Below are 10,065 nucleotides of genomic sequence, written 5' to 3' on the forward strand. Positions count from 1 at the left end.
GTCCCTGGGTCTTGGCCGTTGATGAGATTACATGGCGCTGGGGGCAGTTTGTGGGTGTGACTGCCAAGCTACTGAAAAACTGGGGACCTGGGGGGAGGAGGCCTAGTCCTGATCCAAGCGAGCCTGGAGCTCTCAGTCATGGGTTCCTGCCTACCTCTGCACTATAGGTCCTAAATGCGTCTTTTGATCTCTTTTGAGATTTATGGATCTCTGAAATAAGGCCAATAAATGGGCTTATATAGCTGAGCTGTAGGTGGTTTGTGGGTGTGTCTCCCACATACCTAACTTTTGGCTGTTTAATTTCTTGGTAAACTTGGCCCCAAATTTTTGGGGTCTGGTCACAGGAACAGCAGCAGTTTTGGGGTATCAGAAAGCCTGAAGTCACCATCAGGCTGCTGATGCACTCGCCCCACAGGTACAGGTTGACCTGCTGGCAGCACCATACCTCCCTGCCTCCTTCTTGAATTCTATCAAATGTGGTGCAGTAATCTTGGAGTATTGTAGGGTGTGTGGCTTGAAGAATTGCGGGGCGGCAAATGTGGCTGCGGAATCTGGGAATAGATTCACTTGTGGGTGACACTTTGTGTGGAGAGCGGCTGTGAGCATGATGGCAACTGGGTTCTGGAGGTTTTTGGCTGCTGGGGCTGGGTCTCTTGGGGCAGAGAGGGGTCTCATTACGCGCCCCGAGTGAAACAGCCTGGTGCAGGGTCTTGTGGCATGGTTATTACTGGTTCTTAAGACTGTAGATGAGGGGGGCTAACAGAGATGTGATGACACTCTGTACTGAATAAAGACCACTTGCTCCCATTCTAAATCCAAGCAGGGCTGATGTATCTGAATGGACCAGTACCATAGAACAAGATCACCACTGTGAGGTGGGAGGAACTGGTGGAGAAGGCTTTGCCTTGACTGCCAGAAGAATGAATCTTCAAAATGGCAGAAATGATTCTGGAGTAAAAGAAGAGGATTAGGGGAAGGGTGGGCAGCCCCAGAAATGCACATGATACAGCTGGAGGTATCTCATTGATGGTGGGATCCGTACAGGTCAGAGGGAAAGTGGCGGGAGCTCACAGCTGAAGTGGTGGACGATGCTGGACCTACAGAAATGTAACTTGCATGTGAAGAGAGTATTCGTCAATGAAATCAGAAATCCCATGCCCCAAGCTATGCTTGCAGTCATAACGCAAAGAGTTCTGACTATAAGCATGGTATAGACCGGAGGGTGACAGATGGCAGCATAGCGATCATAGGCCATGGCCAAGAGCAGACAGGTTTGGTCCTCCTGAGAGAGTAAAAAAGAAACTCTGGGTGATGAAGGCCCACATTGAGATGCTTTTCTTTTGAGACAGGAAGTTCTCCAGCATCTTGGGTACAGCGGTTGAGGAGAAGCTGAGATCCAGGAAGGAGAGGTGTCTGCGGGAGAAGAGCATGGGAGTGTGGAGGCCAGAATTCAGTTCTGATCACCAGGATCATCACCATGTTCACCATCATAAAGGTAAATACCCAGGAACAGCACAAAGAGCATGGTCTGAATCTGGGGGTCACTAGACAATCCCAGAAGGATAAGCTCATTAATAATGCTGACATTTTCCATGGTCACTTAGAAGATCTGACTCTCAAATGAAATTAATGGATCTCCATTTGTTGAGACATCTATTTGAGACATTCTGCCTGAACAGGTGCTTTCTACTCTCAAATAGTATACTTCCTTACCTACAATGGATAATGGAAACTCAGGATAAGGGATGGTCAGTTATAATTCTCTCTCACTAGTCCTATTTTTTTTTAATGTACACTTAATACTAAGTACACTTTTTTGTCATTTCAATACCTTCTCCCTACTATTCCCTTTTTGGGGGGAGGGAGGTAATGGGATTTAGGGCCATATTTGGCAGTACACAGGGAATACTCCAAGCTCCATGCTCAGGGGTTGTTTCTGTAAGTGCTCATGGAACTGTGTGATGTCAGAGATCAAACTTCTACATGCAAAATGTGAACTCAGCCCTTTGATCAATCTCTAGTCTTTTACCACTCTTTTAATAAATATACCCACTGCATGAAAATCAGGTATATACTGGAATATAAACAAGATGAAGAAGCCCAGTGAGAAATCTGGGAAAACATTCTATAGTTAAGGACCATGAGGTCCACGATAAAGTGGTCCTCAGAATACCAATATCATTGACTCACAGAACATGACAATGTTGTCATAGAGGACTTAAATACTATCATTTTAAAATTCATTGCTTAATGTCCCATGGCAAAGTGATGTCAGGATTGTGACTAGAACCTGATGATCCAATAACTCTGATTTGATTCCTATAGTAACACACATGGAGGTCTTGAATTGATTTTTACAATTGAGTCTTATGTGGTTTGGGGTCGTAAATAACTTTATCAATAGGAATCTCACCTAAATTATACAATATTTTTTGGCCTTGGTACTCCATCAATGGTCTCTTTATTTCTGTTTCAGTTGCTATTGAAATGAAAAGAATACTAATCATACAAGAATAATTCAGTTTAAGCCTTAGTTTAACCATAACAGTATTTGGAAAAACTTATTCAGATTGATTTAGCTTACTCATATGTAAAACTGACTCATATGTAAAATTGGAGATGTGAAACGTATTTTTGTACACCACATGGCTTATGACATGATGTGAACCACATTGTGAACCACACTGTCCTCCTGTTGTTCATCAATTTGCTCGAGCGGGCCCAGTAACATCTCCATTGTGAGACTTCTTGTTACTGTGTTTGGCATATTGAATACTCTCAGTAGCTTGCCAGGCTCTCCAAGAGGGGCGGAGGAATTGAACCTGGCTTGGCCAGGCTGAAAAATAAAAATTATGTATGAAGAAATAATGATACAGGTGATTGAAAAATGATGCTTTCTCTATATAGGAAATATATTACAGGAAATAGGTGTTTTGGCAGTTTTTTCCTACTGTCTTTCTTCTTGTTTGGTGACAAGTATCAAATTCAGTGCCTCATAAATGTGAGGTCTGGAGCAGAGTTAAAGCAGTTTGTCCAATGTAAAATTACCTTTTCATTGATAAGTTCTTTTTAATAAAGAGAATGTTTAGAGACTTTCATGAAACTCTTAATCTAGCTTTTTTTCTCTGGAGTGTCAAACCAAAACCCCAAACAACAGTACTTAAGTGAGAGAAAAGACCCAGGACAAATAAAGCTGAACTCCTGAAGAACATACTTTTTTGTGTTTTTTTTCCATCACTTCAGTCATCTCAGTCATTTTATTGGATACATGAGACTACACAAGAGGTCATTTTGAAAATCCACAGCCCTAAAGTACCAGAACATTCTGAGGACAGTATTTTTAAAATGTGTTGAAGGGACCCTCATATAGTATGTCTTTCAAGAAACACCGTAAGTATTTAAGAGACGAGGAATTGAAGGGTAGCTTTCGCTCCTTACACCAATTTCAATGGCCTCATCTTTCATTGTATCACTTTAACATTACTTGTTTTTTAATAGTAATTTTATTAAAGCAATAGGTTACATTACTAAAATCTTTCTAAAACCAGGTAGACTAGGTCTACATAGCAAGTAGAAATTTAAAAACATCAACAACAATCCAACTCTGCCCCTTTTATTTCCAATCTTCCAGGAAATTTCCCTCCTATTCTTCATCTGCCTTGGCAGATAGTGACATATTCTCACTAAAATGAAGGCCTATAATTTTTTTTTCAGTTTAGAATTTGATACATAAAGAAACAGAACACGAGGTCCTCCAATGGACAAAGGCAAATCATTAATCTAACCAGCTCAACCATTCATTTATTTGACTTGAGCTAGTGGCATTTGACTTTGAGAAAAAGACTTACACCTCGTCACAAATGTGACTCCTAGTTACAAATTAAACGCTCCGTGAGTCTAAGTATCTCACTGAGCAGGGCTTTTCTGGGTCTGATGTGTCTCCTGGAGTAGAGCCAGACAGCCTGTCACCAGGCTCTTGGCTCCCGCAGGGGAGACGAAAGGTCTCCAGCCAGGGGCTAGGAAAAGCAGAAATGCACTTTAGCCAGTAATAGACTAGGACCGAATACAGACAGTGGCAAAAGGCCAAAGTGCTCTTATGTGAGTCTTATTTTGAAGCTTAGGTTTTTCTTTTTTTTCTTCGCCCTTTGCTCACTCCGTCAGACTTGAGAACTCCTGACCACTTTATGTGACTTGTATTTCTTCTTTTATCAGATGCCTGGATCCTTTACCTCTGGGGAGGAATTTTTGTTTGTTTGTTTTTTGGGTCACATCTGGCAACGCACAGGGATTACTCCTGGCTCTACGCTCAGGAATTAACCCCTGGCGGTGCTCAGAGGACCATATGGGATGCTGGGAATTGAACCCGGGTTTGGCCGCATGCAAGGCAAACGCCCTACCCGCTGTACTATTGCTCCAGCCCCAAGCCATTTACTTTTTTATTTACACTTTTCCCCCACTCTTTTTTGTTTGTTTGTTTGTTTCTGCTCCACACTTGGGAGTATTCAGGATTTACTCCAGGTTGAGATTACTCCTGGTGGGCTTGAGGAACCATATGGGAAGCAATTCAGGGGATTGAACCTGGGTTGACTACATGCAAAGCAAGTGCCTTGTCCACTGTACTGTCTCTCCAGCCTCTCTTCCCAACTCTTTGTCAAGATTTTGGTATCTACTTCATGGTGAGAATGTTCTCTTGTCAGTTTTAATCTTGTTTTTATTTTTTTGACCTTTCAAATGATAATTTAATAAAAATGAACAAACCAACAAGTGAAGAATTGGGATCAGGAAAAAAATATCAGATAGAAAAAAAGCAAGTGAAGAGATCTTAAAAAACAAATAGTTAAAAGGTTTCTGTCAGGTCATTGTGGTTAGTGAGTTATGAGAAAATGAAGAATGAAGCTGTTTATATAGATGGGAGGCAGATTTTGATAGCCCTTATGCTTAATTATGAAGAATTTGTATTTAAATTGAGAATATTCTTGATTTCTGTGATTTTTCAGCATTCTTACAGACCAAATATCAAACTGTTAAATTATAAGCAAGAAACATCTACAAATTTCTTGTTGTTGGATTGTAAGTAATGCAGCCAGGTTTGGGAAGAATGTCAAGACTTAGAAGAGAAAGTAGAACGGAGTGGGTTTCCCATTTTACAGGTTTCTGTCTGAGAGTAGGATATATTTAGCATAAAGAGTAGTTAATAGTCCAGTTGAAAACTTGACATCAACCTGCCCTTCAAAATACAGCTGACAGTTGCATTCTCAATCTGATATGTGTGCTCTCAGTATTTTATCTTCTGGAAAACACTATGTTCCCTTCAACTTCTCTCTCTCTCTCTCTCTCTCTCCCTCTCTCTCTCCCTCTCTCTCTCTCTCTTGCTCCATCCCTCTCTCTCTTTTTATCTATCTCTCTCTGCCCCCCCCTTATATTTCTCCAAATAAAATTATTTTACTTCACTGAAAAAAAAAATCAAAAGAGACTTCCTGCTACACTGTTTGCAGCAAATAATGACTGGACCATGGTGAACTTATCCTGTTTGTCCCAGGACCTAGCTCCTCTGCACGGGACTCTTGGCCTAAGCTTTGTTTCCTCTTGTCTCTGATCTTGCCCTCTGTCCGGTAATCATCAGATTCCAGCCTTTTCCAGCATCTGGTCTCGACATACCCCATCTCTCTGCCCATCTTTCCGCTCATGGCAGGACATCTGCTCCACTATTTGCTTCTCATACACTCCTTTACCTCACTTGTCTTTAAGCTTTTTACTTTTTTGATTTGTCATGGTGAAATTACAAGTTATTCATGATTTGGTTTCAAGCATACATTGCTTCAGCAACTATCCCTTCTCCACTGCCCACCTCACCAATTTCTCCCCCACCCGCCTTTGCCTCTCACCCATCAGTCTGCCTTTACAAGGGGCACTTCTCTAAAGTGCTTTGCATTGTAATTTACCGTACTCTTGCTGAGAGGGTTTCATACATAACAAAGTTTACCAACTTTCGATTTTCATTCCATGCCCTGTCCTATTTCCAGCTGTTGGAGTACAAGGAGCTTAGGTTTATCTGGTTACACCCATCAATCTGGTTACACCCATCACAGTGCTCCTGAAGCACTTCCACTTCCATTGTGTTTATCTGTAAACAGTCTTCCCTATGCTCTCCTTCCCACCCAGTTAATCAGCTTTCCCCTTAATCAGACTGTTAATTTGTAAGATCAGTTTCCCAGAAATCTATGATTTTATATGTGTGAGTGAAATATTGCCTTTCTCCTCTCCTTATGCCTTATGAACAGTTTACCTTAAAGTAATAGCCTTTCTGTATAGATACAGAAAGACCGTTAACATTATGCTTTGTAACTTAGGATTTGATTGGCTTTGAATATTATTCACTCCCGGGCATCTGTTTTCTCGACTTAAGCCTCAGTTGCCCTTAGTTCCTAACACCCCAAAAGCAGGGTCCCGACGAGGGACTGAATGGACCCAGGGCAAGCGGTGAGCTACCCTGGCAGTGAAATGGGCCAGGCAAAAGTGCCACGATTCTTAACTATAAGTTAAGAGTTTGATCATGGACAAATGCTGTCATGATCCAAGGTAACGACGAGACTAGGATCCTGCTAGGGGTGAGAAAGACTATCTGGCCTGAGCACCGTGGTCTGAGATCGAGATGGCCCTAGGAGAGCAATTCTATAAGTTTAAGATATTTCTTACTGTATCCATACAAAATGATTTCTATTATATATGCTTATATGCTTGTTGGACAAGGAGAGGAGAGGCACACCCATGGGATTCTGCTCTAGGGTTGGTCCTCCTGCTGAGAGAGGATCTGTCCTAGGAGCGGCCTTCCCTGAGGCTAAGATTGATTTCTACCCCTATTGATTGTGACCGCACGTATGTGTAATTGTTTCCCCAATTCCTCTTGGAGAGAGATATAATGAGACTGTAGATTGGGCATAGGGAAGCAGAGACAGAGAGCAGAGACAGAGCGGAGACAGAAGCAGAAAGAGGAACAGAAGGAGGATGAAGGGGAGAGGAGAAGGAGAATGAAGTGGCATGGGGGAGAGAGAGACAGAAGCAGAGACAGACAAGAGAGACTGGTGTAGATGGAGAGAGGAATGGAATAAACTGCTACTAATACCAACCAGCCTGGCCCTCGTTCCTTCCTCAGCCTGACCATCGCCATCGACCTCTCCGGGGTGGGAGAAGGGTGAGACTACCGAACGCGGGCGGCGGGAGAAATAGAGCCACTGCCGCTGTGTGTGCTGTGCCCCCTCTTGTGTGAGTTTACTTATCCAGCCTCTTCAGGTGGTATGTTTTCTGTCGAATACCAGTCCTCATGTGCTTTGTTTCCATTGCCTCTGCCTACCCATTGTTTCCTCCTTGTGCTTAGTTATAACTCTCCATACCAGAGAGACCATTCCCTCTCCCCCCACGGACTAACTTCACTCAGCATGCTACTCTCCAAGTCCCTCCATGTAGCAAGCAGCAAACTGCATGACTTTATCTTTCTGTATGGTCAAGTGATATTCTATTGTGTATATGTACCATGGTTTCTTTTTCATGGTCTGGTTTTGGTCATGTAATGTTCCAACACCTGTCCCTTCACCAGTGTACATTTCCTACCACTAACATGCCCAGTTTTCCTCCTGCACCACACCCAGCCTCTATGGAAGGCACTTTGCTTCTTTGCTCTCTCTCTCTCTCTCTCTCTCTCTCTCTCTCTCTCTCTCTCTCTCTCTCTCTCTCTGCATTATGGTTTGCAATACAGATACTGAAAGGTTATAGGTTCCAGGTTTCTTTATCTAGTCATCGATTCTTGGGCACTTTGGTTGTTTCCATATTTTGGCTATTGTGAACAATGCTGCAAGGAACATAAGGATGCAAATATCTTTTCTCCATTTTGCTTTTGGGTCATTGGGGTATATTCTGAGAAGTAGGGTTTCTGAGTTGAATGAAACTCAATTCCTACCCTTTTTGGGAATGTACATATTATTTTCCCAAAAGTCTGAACCAGTTGGCATTCCCATCAGCAGTGAATGAGTGGGGAGACTGTGCGTGTGTTGCTATAGGAGGCCCAAAGGTGTTAACATTTAAATAAACTCAGTCTTTTTTTGGGGGGGGGTCGTACCAGGTTGTGAGTTTCAAAAAAGTGTGGGCGTGCAGGACTCCAGCATCAGTGGCTGAGAACCGTTCCCCTAGCTGACCCACGGTAATGGACAGGGGAGCAGAGAAACAGGGGGACTGGGCCCCAGGCTGGTTGGTAGCCGCTTATTTCTCTCTCCTCCCCTATGTTGTTCAATCCCTCCACTCACAGTATAGTCATTTCCCTTCCTTTCTCCTCAGCATAGTTCAACCTCTTTTCTTGCAGAATTTCTCCTCTTTCCCCATGGCCGTCGTAGTTCATAGTCCTAGTCCTCATACTCCCCTCTCTCTTCTTACAGCATAGTGATAAAGAAATCATGATGGGTTGGGGGTACACAAGGTGGGGTTGAGCACTGTCATAACAACAAACAGATGTATAGCTCCTTCAGAGGAAGTTCTAGGGGATCAACTCAAGGGTAAGATCTCATCTGAGGGTTCAGCACTCCAGATTACTAGGAGATCCTCTCAAGGGTGGGATTCCATTTAAGGGTGTATTGCTTTCTTCTTGCCTTAGAGAGCACTTGGTTTAAAAAATAATAGTAAATTTACTTCTTATAATATTTATAGTCATTTTGTATGAACACAGTAAGAGATATATTAAGCTTAAAGGTTGGCTCTTCCTGGGGACATCTCGCTATATATCCCAGACTACAGTCCTCAGGCCAGGTTAGTCTTTCTTAACTCCAACAAGGTCTTTATTCAGTTACTTCTTTTTGGGTCATGACAGAATTTGTTTCATGACCATGCTCTTAACTTATTATACTTTTTACGGCACTTAGCTTGTCCCTTTCCAATGCCAGGGTAGCTTACAACTTGCCTGGGGTCCATCCTTGTCCCTCGCTGGGACCCTCCTTTTTGGGGTGTTAGGGAGTAAGGGCAACTGAGGCGTAAGTCAAGTAAATATGATGGATGTCCAGGAATAAATATTATTTGGAGTCAATTAACTCCCTTGTTACAAAAGTATAGCACCAACTGTCTTCCTGTGTCTATACAAAAAGGACATTGCTAAATAAACAATGCACAGGACATAAAGGAAAGAGAAAATAGAGGTTTTCGGCTGCTGAGGTTCTGTCTGCGGCAGGGAGGGAAACTCAACCCACCCCCTTCCGAGGTGCCCTGGTGAAGACAGACTGGCATGGGGTCAAGACATTCAGCCCCTTCCAATTTCTTCTACCAGAAATATACAAAAACAGCGGGTAGGGTATTTTCCTTGCATGAGGCCCAACCTGGGTTTGATTCCCAGCATCCCCCGAGCATGGCCAGGAGTAATTCCTGAGTGCATGAACCAGGAGTAACCCCTGTTGCATCGCTAGGTGTGACCCCCCCAAAAAATATACAAAAACATTACTAAAATAATTGCAGGATGATAGAAATATCCTTGCAAAGATCCTGATACAAAGGTCCTCATAAAATCTTAGGGAACTGCATATAATACTATTTATACACCATTAGCGATGATACATATTATCAAGTGGGAATCATTTCAGGGGTACAAATAAATAATTCAAAATATTAAAATCAATTAATGTAATATATCATATTAGCAGAAGTAAAGTTAATAGTCATATGAATATTTCATGTACAGAAAGCTTTTGACAAGATTCAACATCCATTTATGCTAAAAACCCTCAACAAAATAGGCATAGAAGGAGCATACCTCAAGATAGTAACTGTTGTTTTAGATACAAAGGTCAGGATATTGCCCCATAGTTGGAAGCCTGTCCCATGAGCTGGGGAAGAAGGCAGCTGGAATAGAGAAGGTATCACTAAGACAATGATGATTGGAGGAATCGTTCGGGATGGGAGATGTGTGCTGAAAGTAGATAAAGGAACAAACATGATAACCTCTCAGTGTCTGTATTGCAAGCCACAATGCCCAAAAGTAGAGAGAGAGTCTGGGGAAAATCGTCTGCCATGGAAGTAGGGGGAGTGTTGGAA

General features: G+C 42.5%; 1 pseudogene; it reads right to left on the bottom strand.

Moving 5' to 3' along the window:
• Positions 1-724: 724 nt before the first annotated feature.
• On the bottom strand, positions 725-8,389 carry LOC130027109 (olfactory receptor 8S1-like; annotated as a pseudogene).
• Positions 8,390-10,065: the final 1,676 nt, after the last annotated feature.

This window comes from Sorex fumeus, unplaced genomic scaffold, assembly GCF_029834395.1.
Source record: "Sorex fumeus unplaced genomic scaffold, SorFum_2.1 ptg000036l, whole genome shotgun sequence".
Taxonomy (NCBI): domain Eukaryota; kingdom Metazoa; phylum Chordata; class Mammalia; order Eulipotyphla; family Soricidae; genus Sorex; species Sorex fumeus.